We start from the raw sequence: 21,811 nt of genomic DNA on the forward strand, positions 1-21,811 counted from the left end.
ACTGTACTTGTCAAGTACAGCGGCAAAAACGAAATACATTTTAAAAAAGAAAAATAAAGACAGTTCACAGCCAGCTGCTCTGAGGCAGGAAGACAACAAGTTGGAAGGCAGTCTCAACAACTAAGTGAGACCCTATCTAAAAATAAAAAATAAAAATGGCTGGGGATATAGTACAGTGGTAGAGCATTTGCTTAGCATTCATAAGACCCTGGGCTCAATCCCCAGTGCCATAAAAATAAAATGAAATGCAGTAGAAGCCAGTCACTAGGCTCATGTCTGTAGTCCCAGTTACTCAGGAACCTGAGTCAGGAGGATGGCAAGTTTGAGTCCAGCTTTAGAAATTTATCTCAAAAAATTAAAAAGAGATGGGCTACAATTTAGTGGTAGAGCACTTCCCTAACATGTGTGAGTACCACACACACACACACACACACACACACATACAAACATACATACACAAAGGCACAATAATATAAAATGCAAGATAACAAAACACACTGGAGGAGAGAGAATAAAATGCACCAAGAGAGAAAGAAATAGCCAAGAATGAAAAGACTAACACACTATAAAAAATATGACTACTAAAAATGATAATGTTTAAAAACTCCTATGGGATGCCTGGCATGGTGACACAAACCTTTAATCCCATGTACTCAGTAAGCTGAGGCAGGAGAATTGAAGAGGAAGGCCAGCCTTGGCAACTTTGAAATACTGTCTCAAAATAAAAAATAAAAAGAGCTAGGGATATAGTTCATGTCAGAGGTTTACCTTGCATGAATGAGGCCCTGGGTTCAATCTCCAATACAGAAAAAAAAAAAAGAGAGAGAGAAGAAAAAAAAAACTATAGCAGGATAACCCATTATAAGGAAAATGGTATTTTGGGAGAAAAATCCCTAAACATATATAAACAAATGATTACCTACTATGATGTATAATCCTAAAATTAACAAAAAAAGAAAAAAGAAAGAAAGAAAACCTATATAAAATATGCAATTAGTGGGGATGGTGCTGGAGATCAAATTTAGGACCCTGAGCATACTAGGCAAACATTATACCACTGAGCCAAACACTCAGCCCATGCAAATTTTTTTAAATGTGCAAAGAATATGAAATGGCAATTAACATATAAAGAAACGTGAGGGGCTGGGGATGTGGCTCAAGCGGTAGCGCCCTCGCCTGGCATGCACGCGGCGCTGGGTTCGATCCTCAGCACCACATACAAATAAAGATGTGTCCGCTGAAAACTAAAAAATAAATATTAAAAAATTTAAAAAAAAAAAACTGGTGAGCCGGGCACAGTGGCATTGGCCTGTAATCCCAGCAGCCCTGGATGCTGAGGCAAGAGGATCAAAAGCCTCAGCAACAGTGAGGTGCTAAGGAAATCAATGAGACCCTGTCTCTAAATAAAATACAAAACAGGGCTGGGGGTATGGCTCAGTGGTTTAGTGCCCCTGGTTCAATCCCTGGTACCCCCCAAAAAAACTACTGAGAGTCTAGACATGTAGTTCAGTGATAGGGCACTTGCCTAGCATGAGTGAGGCCCTAAATTCAATCACCAGCAAGGTGATTGGACTGGACTCCCAGCTACTTCAGAAATATAGATTTCTTGATGCTCAGAGTTCCAGACCTGCCAGGAAAAGGAGGGATGGAACTAAAGGATGCTTAATCTTACTAAAAACTAGGAAATGTAAACTTAAAATAACAATATAGAATTTTTCATTTATCAAATTGGCAAAAAAAAATAAATTCTCAACACTGCTGGTGAGGATACAGAGAAATAATAACACATACTTTTTTTTTTTTTTTTGGCAGTACTGGGATTGAATCCACAGCATTCTATCATTGAGCTACATCCCATCCATATACACACACACACACACACCATATATATGTGTGTATATACATACACACATATGTATGGTATGAATTTAGCAGAATTCATACCTTTGGTAGCAGTATATTGGTACTGTCACTATAGCCTTTGCTTTAACCCTCTCTCTAACCCAGTAATTGTGCTTCTAGAAGTTTACTCTAGCACTGGGTATGTGGCTCTGAGGTACAATACCCTCCCCTAGCATGTTTACAAAGCCATGGGTTCAATCTCCAGCACCACAAAAGAGAGAGAGAGAGAGAGAGAGAGAGAGAGAGAGAGATGATACCTAGAAGTTTATTCTACAGAAGTATTAACAGCAAGATTAAATTATATATAAAATGATTAATATCTGATTAACACCAGCCTAGGACTTGCTAAATTTCCCAGGAATGAGGACAGTACTGGTCTCAGAATGTAGGGTAAAACGGAAGTAACAACTTCCCTATCATGACAAGGGCAAAAGGAAATTGAAAAAAAAAATACCTCTAAACTACTGTCAATTCAAAAAACAAAAGGAAAATAAAACAATCTTTTATTTAAAGTCTATGACAGGGCTGAGGATGTACCTCAGTAATTGAGCACTTGCTTAGATATGAAAGAGGCCTTAGGCTCTATCCACAGCACCACAAAATATACAGTCCATCATAAGCAGTGACCAAAATAATTTGGGTCTTTTCTCTTGAAGCATTAAAAACAAAAAAACTAATCAAAGGAGATTCTTTTTAACTAACGATCTAATGAGAAGTATTAAGACCAATATGAAGAAAATGACAAAGCTCTAAAGATAATGATAATAGAAAAAGGAAAAGAGACAACAGGACATATTCCAGGATAAGGAGAGATTCACTATTGTGAAGATGTCAAACTTCTTTAATTTAAAGCTAATTTAGCTGGGCTCAACCAGGCATGGTTGCACACACCTGTAAACCCACTGGTTCAGGAAACTGAGGCATGAGGATCATGAATTCAAAGCTAGCCTCAGCAACTTAATGAGGCCCTAAGCAATTCAGTACAACCCTGACTCTAAAGAAAATATAAAAAAGGGCTGGAGATGTGGCTCAGTGATTAAGTGCCCCTTGGTTCAATATCTGTTAACCAAAAAAAAATTTGCTAGGCTCAATGGTACAGAAGTGACTCAGAAGGCTATGGCAGTAGGATCACAAACTCTAGGCCAGCCTGGCAATTTAGTGAGAAGGTACTCTCATACATTATAGGTAGATGGATATAATGGTATATCAAGCCAGCAATTGGATAACATTTTATTAAATTATAAAAACACATAAAGGGAGCTGGGGTTGCAGCTTGGTGGTAGAGGGCTTGCCTAGCATGTGTGAGTCACTCACTGGGTTTGATCTGTAGCACTACAGAAAAATTAATACATAAAATAAAGATATTGCTGGGCACAGAGATGCATGCCTATAATCCCAAGTGGCTTGGGAGGCTGAGACAGGAGGATCGAGAGTTCAAAGCCAGTCTCAGCAAAAGCAAGGCGATAAGCAACTCAGTGAGTCCCTATCTCTAAATAAAATACAAAATAGGGCTAGGATGTGGCTCAGTGGCCGGGTGCCCTTGAGTTCAATCCCCAGTACCAAAAAAATAAAATAAAAAATATTGTGTCCATCTACAACTTAAATAAATAAATGTCAGTTGATAGCTAAAAAATATTAAATCTAGCAATTTCACTTCTTATTTACTATCATGTCCAGATATGTGAACATCTACATAAAGAAACTAAACAAGGAAGCAGGCATGGTGGCACATGCCTGTAATCCCAGTGGCGGAGACTAAATGTAAGGATGGCCCTAGGACTTAGCCTAAGCAACTCCATTTTAAAACTCCAGTTTGAAACCTGCAATCTCACCACTGGCACCTACAAAGCCCTCCAGTATGGCCCTTAGGCACAAACAAGTCACTTCTCCCCACCCTGATAAGCTCAGAGTGAAGTCTCTGTCATACTATCCTTGCCCCATAAGACTGAAAGGCAAGAAAATCAGGGTGGGGACCACCAGACCAGATGCAAATGCAAATTCCGGTGGCAGCTGATAGGGACTGAAAGAATGGTCAGAAGCCCCAAAATTTAGTATAAATGATGGAGCAAATGAACAGACATTCATCCAGCTGACACTGATGCCCTCACGCTGGAGAGTCTGAGAGGACCTAGACTGACATCCAAACTCTTCTCATCCGCCTGATCCTCTGAGTTGTTCTCTCTGCTCTCAAACTCTACAGCAGCCTTTTGACTCTGGTTGAGAAAAGGACTTCTTCCTATGACCCTATCCTCAACTGGCTGTCAGCTCCATCCCAGGAGAAGCCTGCCTTGGTTCCTGATCTGATCACCACAGTCTGAATGAGTGTGCATGTGCTGGACTTAGAACCTAAGGCTTGAGATTTTTGATCTGACACTTGAGCTTAGCATGCAGAGGGAATGTCTGTCATGAGCCTGTCATGATTAAGTATATTCGCAGTGCTTAGAATTAATCTAGAATTATTAGCTGTGAATTGATTGTGTTTACTGCAATGCCTAGCTTTAAGGACTGTCATTTTATTGATTAAGAACCTATAGAGTGAAATTGTATTGAATGATTTGAGTGAATAAAGCATTGAAAAGAGCAGAAGCATGTGGACATTCTTTATTTCTCTCCCTCACTGCATAAGTCGCACCTTTTGCCCATGGTGACACTGAAGCAGGAAGACCACAAATTCAAAGCCAGCCTTGGCAACTTATCCAGGACCTAAGCAATTTAGTGAGACCTGTCTCAAAAATAAAACAAGCTGCTGAGCTTGGTGATACATGCCCATAATCCCAGCAGTTTGGGAGGCTAAAACAGAAAGATTGAGAGTTCAAAGCTAGCCTCAGCAACAGGGAGGCACTAAGCAACTCAGTGAGGACCCATCTCTAGTAGAATACAAAAACTGGGCTGGGGATGTGGCTAAGTGATTGGGTGTTCCTGAGTTCAATCCCTGGTACCCCAAAAATAAATAAATAAATAAATAAAACTGAGGATGTGGCTCAGTGGCTAATTGTCCCTTGGTTCAATCCCTGGGCCAAAAAAAAAAAAAAGCAAGAAACAAGGAATGTCAATAATAATAGAGAACACCTGGAAAATACCCCATTGGAGGGCATTTACATAATGTTTATATAAATCACTGGAATGACCTAAAGAATACAACCATATAAGACAAAGGTATACACACAAATGAGGATTTCTAAAACATATTAAGTTGAAAAAGCAAAATCTTTTTTTTTTTATTTTAACATTTTTAATTTTTTTTAGTTTTCGGCAGACACAACATCTTTGTATGTGGTGCTGAGGATCGGAACCTGGGCCGCACGCATGCCAGGCAAGCATGCCAGGCAAGCACGCTACCGCTTGAGCCACATCCCCAGCCCGGAAAAAGCAAAATCTTGATATTTCCATTTAGAAACATTTTTTACAAATATTTCTTTTTTGAGAGAGAGAGAATTTTTTTAATATTTATTTTTCAGTTTTCGGTGGATATAACATCTTTATTTTATTTTTTTAATGTGGTGTTGAGGATCAAACCCAGCGCCCCGAGCATGCCAGGCAAGCACGTTATGCTTGAGCCACATCCCCAGTCCTATTTCTTTTAATATATATGTATATTTGTGTTCCCCCCCCCAATTTTGTAAAATTGGGAAAAATATATATGCACATTTATAAAAAAGTCAAAACAAGTTGTTACCAGCAATATTGATAAGAAGAGAGAAAGAAGAGGAAGAAAATGTGGGTACAAATCATGAAAGAAAATTTTCCTTTTCTTTTTTTTTTTTTTTTACCATAAAAATAATATGTTAGGCTGGGGTTGTGCCTCAGTGGTAGAGCACTCACCTAGAACATGTGAGGCACTGGGTTCGATCACAAGAAGGTATAGAGGGGGCTGGGGATGTGGCTCAAGCGGTAGTGCGCTCGCCTGGCATGCGTGCGGCCCGGGTTCGATCCTCAGCACCACATACAAACAAAGATGTTGTGTCCGCCGAGAACTAAAAAATAAATATTAAAAATTCTCTCTCTCCTCTCTCACTCTCTCTTTAAAAAAAAAAAAAAGGTATAGAGAATTAAGTAAAAATAAATAAATAAAATCTATTGTGTTCATCTACAACTAAAAAAGAATTTAAAATAATAATAATATATTAACTTTTATAGTTTTACTGTTGTTGATTTTTTTTTTTTTTTTTTTTTTTGGTGCTGGGTATCGAACTCAGGGTCTTGTGCTTACAAGGCAAGCACTCTACCAACTGAGCTATATCCCCAGCCCTTGTTGTTGCTTTTTGCAGTGCTGGGATGCTAGCTAGGCAAGGGACCTAGAAGGGTAGGTCCTTTTTGCAGGGCCTGGGACACACTAGGCAATTGCTCTACAACTGAGTTATATCCCAGCCCCACTTTTATGTTTTAAATATAGAATTAAGGGCTGGGGATGTGGCTCAAGTGGTAGCACGCTCGCCTGGCATGCGTGCAGCCTGGGTTGGATCCTCAGCACCACATACAAACAAAGATGTTGTGTCTGCCGAAAACTGAAAAATAAATATTGAAATTCTCTCTCTCTCTCTCTCTCTCTCTCAAAAAAAAAATTAAATTAAATTAAAATAATTTAAATATGATTCTCCCTCAATCAGAAATATTCCAGGAAAAAAGATGATAATCAAGTGGTATGAGACAAACAAGACCAAGGGTTAGCACAAGAAGGTATAGAGAATTAAGTAATATTAAGCTCATTTTCTGAATCACCCATCTGCTTGAGACTTCTCAAAAAAAATGTTGAAAATGTCATGAAGTATGAAAGTTAAATTGCATTTAATTATATATTTGACAAATCACCTTTACTGAAAAGAACAACATTCACTGAAATTAGACACCTAGGGTACTGCATTTACCTCTCCCTACATATATGTGACTACCTCAAAGGAAGGTAGTACTCCATGATCCAATAAAAAATATTATAGAAAATAGAATTTCAGCTACAGGCACATACGTAGCTATTGAATCGTCAGTTGAGCTAAGCAACATTCCAACCCACTTGCGTGGGCTCATACTGTGCTACATTGAAATCAGACATAAAAACAAAGTGAATGTCATATTATTTCTTCATTGTATCTGCATGCTTGATATTGATTAAATTTAAAAGAAGATACTCTGAAAATAATCAACTACTTTATGAGATTTATACACATGTGAATATGAATACTTTGGAATAATAATATATAGTGAAAAGCCAGAACTTTTACTCTATGAAAATATGATAAAAGTGGGAATATATCATAAGATTGTCACTTTTTGATTTACTGTTGTCACCAACAAGAAAGCAAGACTTACCAGCTCTCTGCTACCTAATAGTTTGTTCATCTATAATCAACTTAAGGGAAAACTATGATTTTCAAATATTTGTGGCTGGGATTTAATCTTTAAAATACACAAAAAGTAATTGAGACAGGTAAAATAAAAATAAAAGTTTTTTTTTTTTTGGGGGGGGGTTTTTGTTTGTTTGTTTGTTTTTAATTTAGTCAAGGGGCTTAGGCTCAATGATAGAACACTTGCCTAGCATGCACCAGACCCTGAGTTCAATCCCAGGCACCACCAAAAAAAAAAAAAAATTACTGAAATTATCTTTAATATTTTATTATACTATCATTATGATTTGGTTCTAAAAATACCCCCACAAAGAAACTAATGTGTAAGGTAATGCAGCAATGTTCAAAGGAAAAAAGACTGGATTATGGTAGTTACAACTTTATAAGTGGATTCTTCCATTTCATTAATAATCTGAAGAAATTACTGGTGGTAACTCAGGCAGAGGGGAATGACTGGAGGAAGTAGGTAAGTGAGGGCATGGCCTGGGGCCAGCCCTATCCCTGGCTCTTTGCTTTCTGTTTCCCTGCAGCCCTGAGCTGAGAGCTTTTCTCTGCCATGCCCTTTTGCAATAATGTTCTTTTTCATCTCAGGCCCACAGCAACTGAGTCAGCTGATCACAGACTGAGCCACTGAAACTAGGAGCCCAAAATAGAATAAACTTTTCCTTCTCTAGGTTGTTCTTCTCAGGTATTTTGGTCAGAGGAAAAAAAAAAAAAAAAAAAGCTGACTAACACCAGGTGTGGTGGGACATGCCTATAATTCCAGCAGTTTGGGAGGCTGAGTCAGGAGGATCAAGAGTCCAAAGTCAGCCTCAGCAATATAGAGGTGCTTAGCAACTCAGTGAGACCCTGTCTCTAAATAATGGGACTGGGGCTGGGGATGTGGCTCAAGCGGTAGCGTGCTCGCCTGGCATGCGTGCGGCCCGGGTTCGATCCTCAGCACCACATACAAACAAAGATGTTGTGTCCGCTGAAAACTAAAAATAAATAAATAAATATTTAAAAATAAATAAATAAATAAATAAATAAATAATGGGACTGTGGCACAGTGATTGCCTCACATATGTGAGGCACTGGGTTCAATCCTCAGCATCACATAAAAATAAATAAGTAAAATAAATAAAAAATAAATAAGTAAAAGTATTATGTCTATCTATAACTAAAAAATTATTTTAAAAAAATACAAAATAGGGCTGGGGATGTAGCATAGTGGTTTTGAGTCCCTGAGTTAAATCCCCACAATCAGAAGGGGGACAAAAAAAAAAAGCTCCCTAACAAAGGGATGAACATATATTTGCATTTTAACATGCTCCTTTTGTTTATTTATTTAGGTACTGGGGACTGAACCTAGGGGTACTTTACCACTGAGCTACATCCCCACTGGTATTTTGTTTTGTTTTTGATTTTTTTAGTTGTTGATGGACCTTCATTTATTCATTTATATGTGGTGCTAAGAACTGAACTCAGTGCCTCACACTTGCTAGGTAAGTGTTCTACCACTGAGCTACAACCCCAGCGCCATTCCCCCAGTAATTTTTATTTCTTTGCGACAGGATCTAGCTAAATTGCTGATGACCTCACTGATTTGTTGAGGCTGGCCTTGAATTTGCAATCCTCCTGTCTCAGCCTCCTAAATTGCTGGGATTACAGGAATACATTATACCCAGCTTGAAGGTAATTTTTTACAACAAAAACTATATAAATTCAGCACTACTTCAAAGTAACTAGACATGAAGCACTTATTTACTCAGGTCTGTATAGCAAATAAGAGAATTCAGAAGTATGAAAAATTATCAATCTCAAAAAATTTTTTAATAAAAAATATGAAACTACAGTCCAGCATGGTGGTGCATGCCTGTAATCCTATCAGTTTGGGAAATTGAGGCAAGAGACTCTTGAGTTCAAAGCCAGACTCAGCAATTTAGCAAGGTCCTGAGCAAATCTGCAAGACTTGATCTCAAATAAAATATAAAAAAGGGCTGGGATGTTGCTCAGTGGTTAAGCACCCCTGGGTTCAATCCCCAATACGAAAGAAAGAAAGAAAAGAAAGATGAGCTACACATATTTAAAAAAAAAAACTAAAGAAACATCAGAGATAGTATAAATGAAGTGATTAAATCAAATGAACAGACAATACTATCAGAGTTCAAAGACAGGTAAAACAAAGACTGAATAGAATCACCAGAAAAAAATGCTGAGAAATGTTCTCAACCAGTGCCAACTATTATCAAAATAAGACTCCTCTGAGCTGTCATCAAATATAAATCACTATGTGGATCACCATGATAAGTTAAACAAGCATGATTCTTACCTCAAAATATTTATCATCAAAGGGATATAGAATAAATACCAATTAAAAATTACAGTTCATCACCATGGGGGCTCATAAGTATTGGTAATAATTCTCTTTCTCTGGCTTTTCTTTCTTTCTTCTTCCTTTTTTTTTTTTTTTTTTTTTTTTTTTTGGTGTGTGGGGGTGTGTGGGGGGTGTGTGTGTGTTTGCCAGAGATGGCATCCAGGGCCTCATGTATGCTTAGGCAAGAGGCAAGAGCTGTACTACAGAGCTATAACTCCCAGCCTAATAATTCTCTTTCTTGATCCAAGTGTTGGATCAAGATATAATGTATTACTTTGCAAAAACTCATTAAACTGTACATATAATATATACACCTTCATATTTATATATGTGTATATATACATACATATACATACATACACACACACACACACACACACAAAAAATACTATAGTAAAACGGTATTTTTTTTTTAATCCAGGTACAGTGGTGCATACCAATAATCCCAACTACTCTGGAGGGTGAGGCAGGAGGATCACAATCTCAAGACCAGCCTCAGCAACTTCAGTGAGATCCTGTCTCAAAATAAAAAATAAAAACAGCTGGGGATGTAGCTCAGTGGTACAGCATACCCTGGTTCAAGTTCCAACACACAAAAAAAGATTCTACCTCCAGTCCTAATATTTCTCTCACAAGGGTCAATTAATTATCTATCTCCTATAGCCTACTAAATATCATATCAGGACTTCCCATCCTTATCTCAGACTCTCTTTCCTTCAAAAATCAAAATTCCTGGGTTAGGGACATAACTCAACAGCACTTGTCTAGCATGTGTAAGAAAGTTATCAAAATTCAGACTTTTCCTTTCTTTTTTATTTTTCATTTTTCTTTTCCTAATCTTTCTGTTTGTTTTTTGAGACAGGCATTAAGTTGCCCAGACTGGTCTCAAACTCCAGAATGCAAAGGAGCCTCCTGCCTCCACCTCTGGAATAGCTGGAACTACATTAAATGTTGGTGTCCCTGACTCCTCCATACTCTTCTATTTGGATCAATGGCACATATATCCAGGCTGAAAACCTTAGATTCAGAGGACCTCTCCAACTCAGGTGATTTATCAAGTCCTATTTCAAATCCAGTAATGCCAGGTATCTTTCTAGGTGTCAAGAATATAAATGACAAAGTTCCTTCTCTCATGAAATTGAAATTCAAAAAGACAGTGACAAATAAATCCATTTTTTAAACCAAGCTAATGATTATATACTATAATGATAGCAAAACAATGAATGAATCAGTAAGAGAAGTTGCTTAAGGACTAGTGATCAGGGAAAACTAAGCAGATTTAAACTAAGAACTGAATGGTAGAAAGGAACCAGACTTGGAAAAGAATATCCAGGTAAAGAGAAGGTAGATGCAAAGGCACTGAAGTCAAGACAAACAGCCCATTCTGTGAAATGACTCAGTCAATGTGGCTAAAATGTACAGAATGAGAGCAAAGATGACAGGAAAGGGAGCTGGGGCCGGGGCTCATTGGCAGAGCACTTACTTGCCTTGTACATGTGAGGCACTGGGTTCAATCCTCAGCACCACATAAAAATAAATCAACAAAATAAATATATTATGTCCATGTATAACTAAAAAATATTTTAAAAATATGACAGGAGATAAGGCTGCAGAGGAAGGTAAAAGTCAAATCTTGTAGCATCTTGTAAGCCACAGTGGAAGTTTGCATCTTACAAATCACATTTTAAGCATCTTATTTCTAGGCTCTCACTTCCACTAACACTTCTAACTTCCATTCTTAATTCCCCACTAGATCATCATAACAATCACCTAAGCATTCTCTATAATTTTAGCCTCTTCTAATTTCAAAACATTTTCATCATACAAGACCAAATATTTTTTAAATATTTATTTTTAGTTATATTTGGATACAATATCTTTTTTTAAAAAATTTTAAAGGGGCTGGGGATGTGGCTCAAGCGGTAGCGCGCTCGCCTGGCATGCGTGCGGCCCGGGTTCGATCCTCAGCACCACATACCAACAAAGATGTTGTGTCCGCCGAGAACTAAAAAATAAATATTAAAAATTCTCTCACTCTCTCTCCTCTCTCACTCTCTCTTTAAAAAAAAAAAAAAATTTAAAGATTTTTTAAAGATAGACACAATATCTTTACTTCATTTATTTATTTATTTTTAATGTGGTGGTGAATTTCAAACCCAGTGCCTCGCATGTGCGAAGCAAGTGCTCTACCGCTAAGCTATAACCCCAGCCCCTGGATACAATATCTTTATTTATTTATTTATTTGTTTGTTTATATTTTTTTACTGTGGTGCTGAGGATTAAACCCAGGGCCTCGCACGTGCTAGATGAGCACTCCACCACTGAGCCACAACCCCAGCCCCAAGATCAAATATTTTTTAAAACCACTGCTTTGAACTACTCTAATGCTCAAATACTGTCAATGGAGTCTGAGTGCAGTGACACATACCTATGATCTCAGCAACTCAGGATGCTAAGGAAAGAGAATAGCAAATTCAAAGACAAACTGGGCAACTTAGTAAGACCTTGTCTCAAAATAAAAAATAAAAGAACTGGGGATGTAGTTCAGTGGCAGAGCACTCTTGAGTTCAATCTCCAATAAGAAGAAGAAAAAAGAAAAAGAAAAGTTAAGGAAAATATAAAGAAATTGAGTATACTTTTGCATAGAAATATAATTTGGAAAAATCTGCTCTTTTCAAATCTATTATTTCAAATAGCAACAATGTTGATCTAATTATCTTAAATTCTTAGTGGCAATATAAAATGCTAGTTTGCAAGAATGCATACTTAAGATAAAAAGGCAGTTACAACATTTTTAAAAGAACTGAAAAGTAACCTGCAGTGTTGAAAAACTTGCATTTTGAAATTATAAATACAGTTAACAACTTAGAAAACATTGTGATTGACACTAACAAATGCATAATCCTGGTGAGGGATCACCTTGGTGAAGGAGGACATTCTAAGGCCTCTCCAAACTCAGTGAATGCAACTGGAAACCAGATCTTACAAAACTCCAAACCCCCACTTTAGGCTCAGGGATATGGGAAAATCCCATTTCCACTCCATAAACCCTAAAGTCAAAAACCCAAATTTTTGTCTTGGATGTCCAGATTTCACAGCAGAGGAATACCCACACATGGACTAAAGACATCTCACTATGTTCTATGTAGTGAGAATACATAGAACACAGGAACAACTATTTACTGAATGCTTACTATTAATGCAAAGTATTGTTTTTAGCACTTTACATTATTTATCTCACTAATCCTCAAAACAAACCAAAAGTAGATATAGGATAAGGAAAGGATAAGAAAAAAGTTAAGTGAATTTAAGTAACTTATAGGAGGCACAGAACCAGAGATGTGTTGGGGGGATTGGTTAAAACAAAGGATTAAGAATCAGAAAACCAAAAGAATTCTCAAAAGGAACTTTAAAGACAGAAATAAGGCCATCAAAACTTCTGAAAAGAAATATTATCTCCAACCTAGGGTTCATGAATGATGAAATAACAGGTCCATGTCATTACTACTAGCGCAGGGTACTTAACTCAATGGTAGAGCACTTGCCTTGCATATAGAAAGCCCTGATTTTGATCTCTAGTACCAAAAAATAAATAATACATGAATAAATGTGAAAGAACAAAACATTTGGATACAATATAGAAGCAATGTACTCTCTGTATATGTCATTTATCATATCAAAGGGCCAAATCAATAATATCTTATTGAAGCTAGAAATGTAAAAGAGAAAATGGACAACTTTTACATTAATTTAAAATGCTGAAAACTGATATAAGGTAAGACTGCACATAACTTTGAGAACATAATTATGGGCTTAAGAAATGCAAAGTCCTTGATATATACTATAGCACTTGGCACTTACTAATACACTGCTTATTAAGATTAAATTCCTTTTTAATCTTATGTTTCAGTTCCTCAACTAAATTTATACAGCCTCATGTACAGGGAAACACATCTTTTTCTTTTTTAAAGCCACTCATACCTCATACAATGCCCATATATGGTTGGTGCTCAATACATGCTTAATATTGAATGACAAAATAATCAACCCTACTTTAGGCTCAAAGACTGAAACCCTCACACCTACATTCACACCATTAAGCTTCCCTCTTCACAACAATTTAAAGGACATTCCTGGGGTGAGTTCTGCTGAATCTACTGGGATTTATTACATTAGGTTCCTTTTCCAGCAAAGAGCTCAAAGTACATGCATAACGTTAAAATAGAATTCTTGACTACTGAGAAGGTGGGTGGCAAAGTGGGCAAGTGAAAGAAGAATCTATTATAATAGTTTGCTTCCAAAGAATAAGCATTACTCAGCTCTACAGATCAAAACACTCCTAACATGTCTCATTCTGACATCATTTCATTAAACTTTGTTCTGGCTAACTTAAATCAAAATGAATATCACTAAAACCAAAAACTTGCCATAATAAAAAGATCCTAAAAATCTCAGCTAATAGTTCATAAAACTGTATAAGAATTGGTTTTAATTTACTCTTTTGCCAAATCAAACTTCTAAACTTTTTAAGCATTATGATTAAGCATCTACCACATGCCAAGCACTGGGAAACAAATAAAAAGACAATCAAAATACCAACTCATTTTATATTTTGCTATAAATAAAAGTACAAACAACAGCTCTGAGAAGAACCATGCAGTGAGGGATTGACTTCTACCTATTAAAAGTAGAAGTTACAAAGCAAATGTAAGGGGGACACTGAAAACTGAACAGAAGTTTGAGGCAAAAAGCAGGAAGAGTGAGGCAAACAAAGCAATAAAAGAGCAGAGCAGGGCTGGGCTTGTAGTTCAGTGGTAAAGTGCTTTCCTAGCCTAGGTGAAGCACTGGGTTTGATCCTCAGCACTACATAAAAACAAACAAATAAAGGTTAAATTCTTTTTGAGTAGAGCACTATGGGCACAGCAAGATTGATAAAGAACCAGATGTAGAGCAGAATCAGATGATGGGTCTAATATGCAAAACTGCAAAAGTTTGGAGTTTATGACCTCAGATAATGGAGGAAAAAAAAAATTGATGGCACCAAAACAGGCTGGTAGACCAATGGTACAGAATAGAGGACACAGAGACTAACCTACAAAATTACAACTACCTTATATTAGACAAAGGTGCTAAAAGCATGCAATGGAGAAAGGATAGCATCTTCAACAAATGGTGCTAGGAAAACTGGCTATCCATATGCAACAAAATGAAATTGAATCCCTTTCTCTCCCATGCACAAAAGTTAACTCAAAATGGATCAAGGATCTAGGAATCAAACCAGAGACTCTACATCTGATAGAAGAAAAAGTGGCACTAATCTCCATCACATGGGGTCAGGCCCCAAATTCCTTAATAAGACACCTATAGCACAAGAGTTAAAACCAAGAATCAACAAATGGGACGAATTCAAACTAAAAAGTTTTTTCTCAGTAAGAGAAATAATATGTGAGGTGAATAGGGAGCCAACATCCTGGGAACAAATTTTTACCCCTCACACATCAGATAGAGTTCTAATCTCTATGTTATACAAAGAACTCAAAAAGTCAAAAAAACAAAAAAAATCCAATCAACAAATGAGCCAAGGACCTGAAAAGACACTTCTCAGAAGAAGATATACAATCAGTCAACAATACACGAAAAAAAGCTCACCATCTCTAGCAATCAGAGAAATGCAAATTAAAACTACTCTAAGATACCATCTCACTCCAGTAAGAATGGCAGCCATTATGAAGTCAAACAACAAGTGCTGGCGAAGATGGGGGGTTGCAGGGAGATACACTCATACATTGCTGGTAAGACTGCAAATTGATGCAGCCAATTTGGAAAGCAGTATGGAGATTCCTTGGAAAGCTGGGAATGGAACCACCATTTAACCCAGCTACTCCACTTCTCCTACTATACCCAAAAGACCTAAAAATAGCATACTACAGGGACACAGCCACATCAATGTTTATAGCAGCACAAATCACAATAGCTAGACTGTGGAACCAACCTAGATGCCCTTCAATGGATAAATAGATTAAAAAAAAAATGTGGCATATATACACATTGGAATATTACTCAGCACTAAAAAATAACAAGATCATGGCATTTGCAGGGAAATGGATGGCATTAGAGTAGATTTTGCTAAGTGAAGTTAGCCAATCCCTAAGAAACAAATGCCGAATGTCTTCTCTGATATAAGGGGGGTGACTCAAAATGGGGTAAGGAGGAAGAGCATGAGAAGAAGATTATCACTAAATAAGGAAGAGAGGTGGGAGGGAAAGGGAGGGAGAAGGGGAATTACACGGAAGATGGAAGGAGACCCTCATCGTTATACAGATTACACGTATGATGAAGTGAGGAAAAAGAAAAAAAGTGTGTTTCATTAGATTGGGTAGAGAGAAGCGATGGGAGGAGAGGGGAGGGGAAGGGGGAAAGGAAGGACAGCAGAATAAAATAGACATTATTATTGCTGTATGTATATACGTGACTACATGACCAATGTGATTCTGCAACTTGTACACTCAGAAAAATGAGAAATTATACCCCATCTAATTCAAATGTATGATATGTCAAGATCATTGTACTGTCATGTGTATCTAATTAAAACAAATTTAAAAAAAAAGAAAAAATAGAAAGCATCAGGCAGAAAAGTGACAACCTGAGAATTCAGTTAGTAGGAAGAGCATACCTCAAGGACATCATTTAATAGTGCACCATTAGATGTATACAGTGTGTTAATGCCAATACAAAAAGAAATCTAATTATAGTATAATTTACTCCCCTTCCTGATTTTGATTTCCACAGTCTCAGGGCTCAGCCATTGACCCTCTTTATTTACTGGATGACCTTATCAGCTCCACATAAAGACCATCTACATATCAATGACCCAAGCACATATTCACAATCCCGACCTTAACCCTGGAATCCAGACCTGAACAGTCCACTGCATACTCCTCTAATCCTAGATAAGTAGTAGGCATCTCAAACTCAAAATACACAACTAAACTCTCCTCTAAACTAGCTCCTTCCAGTCTTCTCCATAAATGTCATCAATTGTTCCAGCTAAAAACCATGGAATCATCTTTGATTCCTCTCGCTTTCCACAACTCAACTCTCAGCAACCACTTCTCACTACCATTACTACCTGCTTAGTCCAAGCCATAATATCTCAACATATTATTCCAGTAACTTTTTTTTAATTGAGGATTCAATCTAGGAATACTATACAACTGAGCTACAAAATCAGTCCTTTAAATTTTATATTTTAAGACAGAGTCTCATTAAGTTGCCCAGGCTAGCCTTGAACTTGCATTCCTCCTGCCTCAGTCTCCCAAATCTCTTAAGATTACAGGTATGCACCACTGAACCTAGCCAATCACCTGGTCAAAGACAAATTCTCAAATGCACATATTTGCAAACTTACTAATTAGTACCTTAACAAAAAAAGAGGAGTTCCTAAATCCAAGTATATAACGGTTTTTAATGCTTTCAATAAGTATAGTCAAGTCAGGTGTGGTGGCCTGTAATCCCAGTTACTCAGGAGACTGAGGCAGAAGAATGGCAAATTTGAGGCCAGACTAGGCAACATAACAAGATCCTGTTTCCTAAAAAAAAAAAAAAAAATTCTGGATGTAGCTTAGTGGTACAGCGCTGGTCTGACAAGTAGAACACCCAGGGTTCAATCCCCCCCCAACAAAAACAAAAATAAAGCCAGGTGTGGTGATGCACACCTGTAATCCCAGAGACCCAGGAGGCTGTGACAGGAGGATCACCAAGTTCAAAGCCAGCCTCAGCAAAAGCAAGGCACTAAGCAACTCAGTGAGACTCTGTCTCTAAATAAAATACAATAGGGTTGGGGATGTGGCTCAGTGGTCTAGTGCCCCTGAGTGCAATCCCCCATATCCAAAAATAAATAAATAATAAATAAATAAAAAAAATTATGTTCTGATGGAAATAGTCACCAAGAGTAATGTATGAATGCCAATCATCAGATATTATGATTTCATATTACACCTATAACAATCTGCCAGACTAGGGGAAAGTGTTGTTTTGTATTACTTATGTGAAAAATAAAGTATTTTTATCTTTATTCGTTATTTTTATTTTGTGTGACTACCTACCCATGTCTTTTGCCTATCAGATATTAAGATCATTAACCTAGGTCCAAAACCTGATTCAACTTTTTCCCACAATTTGCTAGGCTTTGCTCATCACTGTATTCTCTACACCTAAAAAAAAATTGTCTAGCACACAGTATGCACTGAATAAATATATTAAATGAATGCTCAGTGAGTAAATGAGTTTGGTTTTTGTTTGTTTGATCTCACTAAGTTGACTAAGCTGGCCTGAAATTCTCCATCCTCATGCCTCTGCCTTTCCAAGTGGCTGGGATTGGAGGCACCTGCTTCCACGCCATTAATAAATTTATCTTTTGGGGCTGGGGTTGTGGCTCAGTGGTAGAGTGCTGGCCTAGCATGCATGACCCACTGGGTTCCATCCTTAGCACCACATAAAAACAAAATAATGTGTCCACCTAAAACTAAAGATATATAAATAAATAAATGGGTTTTTTTTTAAAGAGAGAGGGGGGGGGAGGGAGAGAGAGAGGGAGGGGGAAAGGGAGGGAGAGGGAGGGAGAGGGAGAGGGAGGGGGGGAGAGAGGGGGGGAATTTTTTTTTAATATTTTTTTTTTTTTTTAGTTATTGTCGGACACAACATCTTTGTTTGTATGTGGTGCTGAGGATAGAACCCGGGCCGCACACATGCCAGGCGAGCGCGCTACCGCTTGAGCCACATCCCCAGCCCCCAAAAATAAATGTTTTTTAAAAAATAAATTTATCTTTTAACTTTATGGTGTTTCTGCCAATCTGAGTCAATTTTAAAATTCCATCAATCTTTGCCTTTGTGGATTTTGCTTTTTGTAGCCATGCTTCAAATAACTTATCCTATTTCAAGACTAGAAAATTGTTCATCCATTTTTTTCAAAGTTGCAATTTCCTGATCTCAAATTTTATATTTAAATACTTAACTCACCTAGATTTTATTTAAATTTTAAGGTAAGAATAACATTTTTTAAAAATGATTATCCAAGTATTCCAAATAATATTTTTCCACTGATATGAAATGCCACCTAATACTAAATAACCTTGTTTCTAGATTTATTATTTTGTTCCACTGCTGTCTACTCAAATCACCACTTGCACTTTTGATTATTATATCTAATTGTATATCACCAAGACAAGCCCACCTACTTTATCTTTCCAAATTGTCTTTACTTTATTGGTACATTCTTTTTCTTTTTATCTTTATTTTTATTTCTTTATTTTTATGTGGTGCTGAGGATTAAACCCAGTTCAAGGCAGCGCTCTACCACTGAGCTACCACCCCAGCCCCTATAGGTGCATTCTTTCAAATGAATTTTGGAATCATTCTGTCAACTTTTTAAAACTTGGGGGTTTTTTAATATTTATTTTTTAGTTTTTGGCAGACACAACATCTTTGTTGGTATGTGGTGCTGAGGATCGAACCCGGGCCGCACGCATGCCAGGCGAGCGCGCTACCGCTTGAGCCACATCCCCAGCCCCTGTCAACTTTTTAAAAGGAAATCTAACGCATGGCGCAATAGCACACACCTGTGATCCCAGGAGCTTGGCTGGGGATGGGAGGGGCTGAGGCAGGAAGATCATGAATTCAAAGCCAGCCTCAGCAAAAGTGAGGACCTAAGTAACTCAGTGAGACTCTGTCTCTAAATAAAATACAAAACAGGGCTAGGTATGTGGCTCGATGGTTGAGTGGCCCTGAGTTCAATCCCACATAACCAAAAAAAAAAAAAAAAAATTCTACCTGGGCCCAGGCATGCACACCTATAATCCCAGCAACTCCAGAGGCTGACTCTGGAGGCTCTAAAATTGGAGGACAGACTCAGCAACTTAACAAGGCTCTCAGAACATAAAGAATAAAATGAATGGGGATGTACTGGTTCAATCCAGTACAAAAAACTAAAAGGAAGGAAGGAAAAATTGGTTCTCTTCCCACAAAATTCAAAGGCTCTTAAAGATAAATCAAAGGGTACTATAAAATATATAAGCAGTGATATAGAAAATATATTTATGTTTACTTCCTTTCCCCCAAGGCCTTGACACTCCGGGAAAATAAAGAGCTAGTGCGGGAAGCAGAGAGTTTTAATGAAGAATATTAAAGGTTTGCAGTACAAAAACTCAAAAATTTTTCAAAGACTGACCCACCAAGCCAAAAGATGACTCCTAGGGTCTTCTAGTCAACTTTACAGGACATTAGTAAGTCCTTCAAATTAAATATTCCCCATCTCCACAGTTATGACAATAATGGATACCCTTTCTTTCCAGAAAGCATACAGGATCTAAATGTCTAAAAGACTATTTTCCCAGAGGTAGTAGACAGGAACATTGTATAAATGGAATTGATAAAGACGGATATGCCCAGAATATAATAATTTATCTACACCAAGTTTCGCACAGCACTGTTATTAGGAGTTTGAATGATTGCTTGTCATTTTTTCTTTGAGGGTAGGGATTGTCTCATAATAATTTGTTTATGACTTCTTCATTGTTTTGGATCAAACTCAGGGCCTCCCTCACAAATTCTAAACAAGCACTCTGTCACTGAGCTCCATCCCCACCACGCCATTGTTAACATTTCTTTTTTAATCTACAGATAACTGAGAGTAGGTAGTCATGGACCTTATTTATTTAGGCTCTTAAAAACTAATCACCTCTAAAAAGCTAAAATATAAATAAGATTATAAAACCAGCCAAAGGCCTGGAACCCCAAGTCTCTTAAATCCCACATCAGGGCTCATTACACGACACCACGACACCGCACAGCTTCTCTCCATGCTTGCCACGCTTCGAAGTGGGAGGGGTAAAAGCAGGCCATCTGGCCTCTGCACAGACTCTGGGAAATCACTGGACGCAGCAGTAGAAGGCACGTGACTTACCACGCCCCTTACCCCCCCACTCCTTCCCCGCGCCAGCAGCACGCGCTGCCAACCTCGTCATGTGACCTTCACGCGGCCCCAGCGCTGCCCCTGCTAGGCGACTCTTTCCAGCAGCCATTTTGCCGAGAACTTGTCATCCGCGCTCACAGCGGGGCAAGAGGGCATGAGACGCCGTGCCCACATAATACAGGCTGCACACGCGCTTCGAAGGAGCGCTTAGAACGTCAGGGCTGGGTCCAACCTCACCGAACACGTCGCACCCCGGGGCGCTGAGAAAAGCTGTGGGTGCGCCTCGGCCTGCAATTGGCTGTGGTGCGCACGTGACACCAGCCCCCCCCACACACTCTCGCCGTCCCCGCTGCCCCTGAAAACACCCACGAGAGACTCTTAACACCTCGCACTAAGTACACGCCACCGGGCGCATGGGAACAGATGGAACGCGTGGCAAGCAAGGCGCCTGCGCGTACCTGCCGGGGCAGACGGTAGCCAGCCCACGCGTCGCTCCACTCCCGAGTCCGGGGATCCTCGCGCTGCCGGACCACCCGGCTAGCCATTGGCTACCAGGTCTGGTCACGTGCAACTTTCAAGTCCGCCCCTAACCGCTAATCACCTGGCACCGTGCTCGAAGCGGCACCGAAAGTCATTCGCACGCGGAAAGGGAGAATAGTTAAGAGTACCTCCTTTTCTACCTTTATGGGAGTACATCCATAAAGACAAAATGAGAAATCAGCGTCGGGAAACTAAGTAAGCTCACACATACCGGCTTAACTTCGCGCACCCCTCCAGGAGCCGTGAACCATCGCCCTTGGGCGCTCCCCGATGCACGCCGGGATGCGTCTGGCGCCCTTCAGTGTGCTGCAGAGCATGCCGGGAAAGCCACCTCTCCCGATTTCCTGGCTCTCGCCTCTCGGGCGGTAGTTCTGTGTCCCTTTGAGAGTCAGGTCCTTGGACTCCGAATGAGAGGGTTTGGGTAATTATGGGAGTGTGACAGTATACCAGACACTTTCAGTCCCTCCTCCATCATTTGTTTGATCCGTGTGATCTTGGGGAAAATGCTTAACCTTCGTGAAGCAAGTATTTAGTTGTTGCCTGCAGACTGACTTTGTGAAGACTACTGAACAGCAAGGGTATTTACCCACAAGGAAACTACTAGACATTCATAATCGGTGGAAAAGAATACTAACTTAAACACAATTTACTACAAGCCCCACTTAAGAGTGTAAATAATACTTCGAATTTTGCTACAAATAGAAA

The 21,811-nt window shown here is 38.6% G+C and overlaps 1 protein-coding gene across 2 annotated transcripts in view; it reads right to left on the reverse strand.

Annotated features, from left to right (window-relative positions):
• MGA (MAX dimerization protein MGA) overlaps window positions 1-21,436 on the reverse strand; it is a 130,074-nt gene extending 108,638 nt beyond the window's left edge. The window contains exon 1 of one of the 2 annotated variants that reach the window (XM_081291903.1): window positions 21,318-21,436. The gene's annotated coding sequence lies outside the window, so the exon portion shown is untranslated. Of the gene's footprint in view, window positions 1-21,024; window positions 21,290-21,317 lie in introns of those variants that run through there. The other variant, XM_081291899.1, reaches the window with a different exon arrangement.
• Window positions 21,437-21,811: the final 375 nt, after the last annotated feature.

The sequence above is a fragment of the Spermophilus citellus genome (genome assembly GCF_964194105.1).
Source record: "Spermophilus citellus genome assembly, chromosome: 4".
NCBI lineage: Eukaryota > Metazoa > Chordata > Mammalia > Rodentia > Sciuridae > Spermophilus > Spermophilus citellus.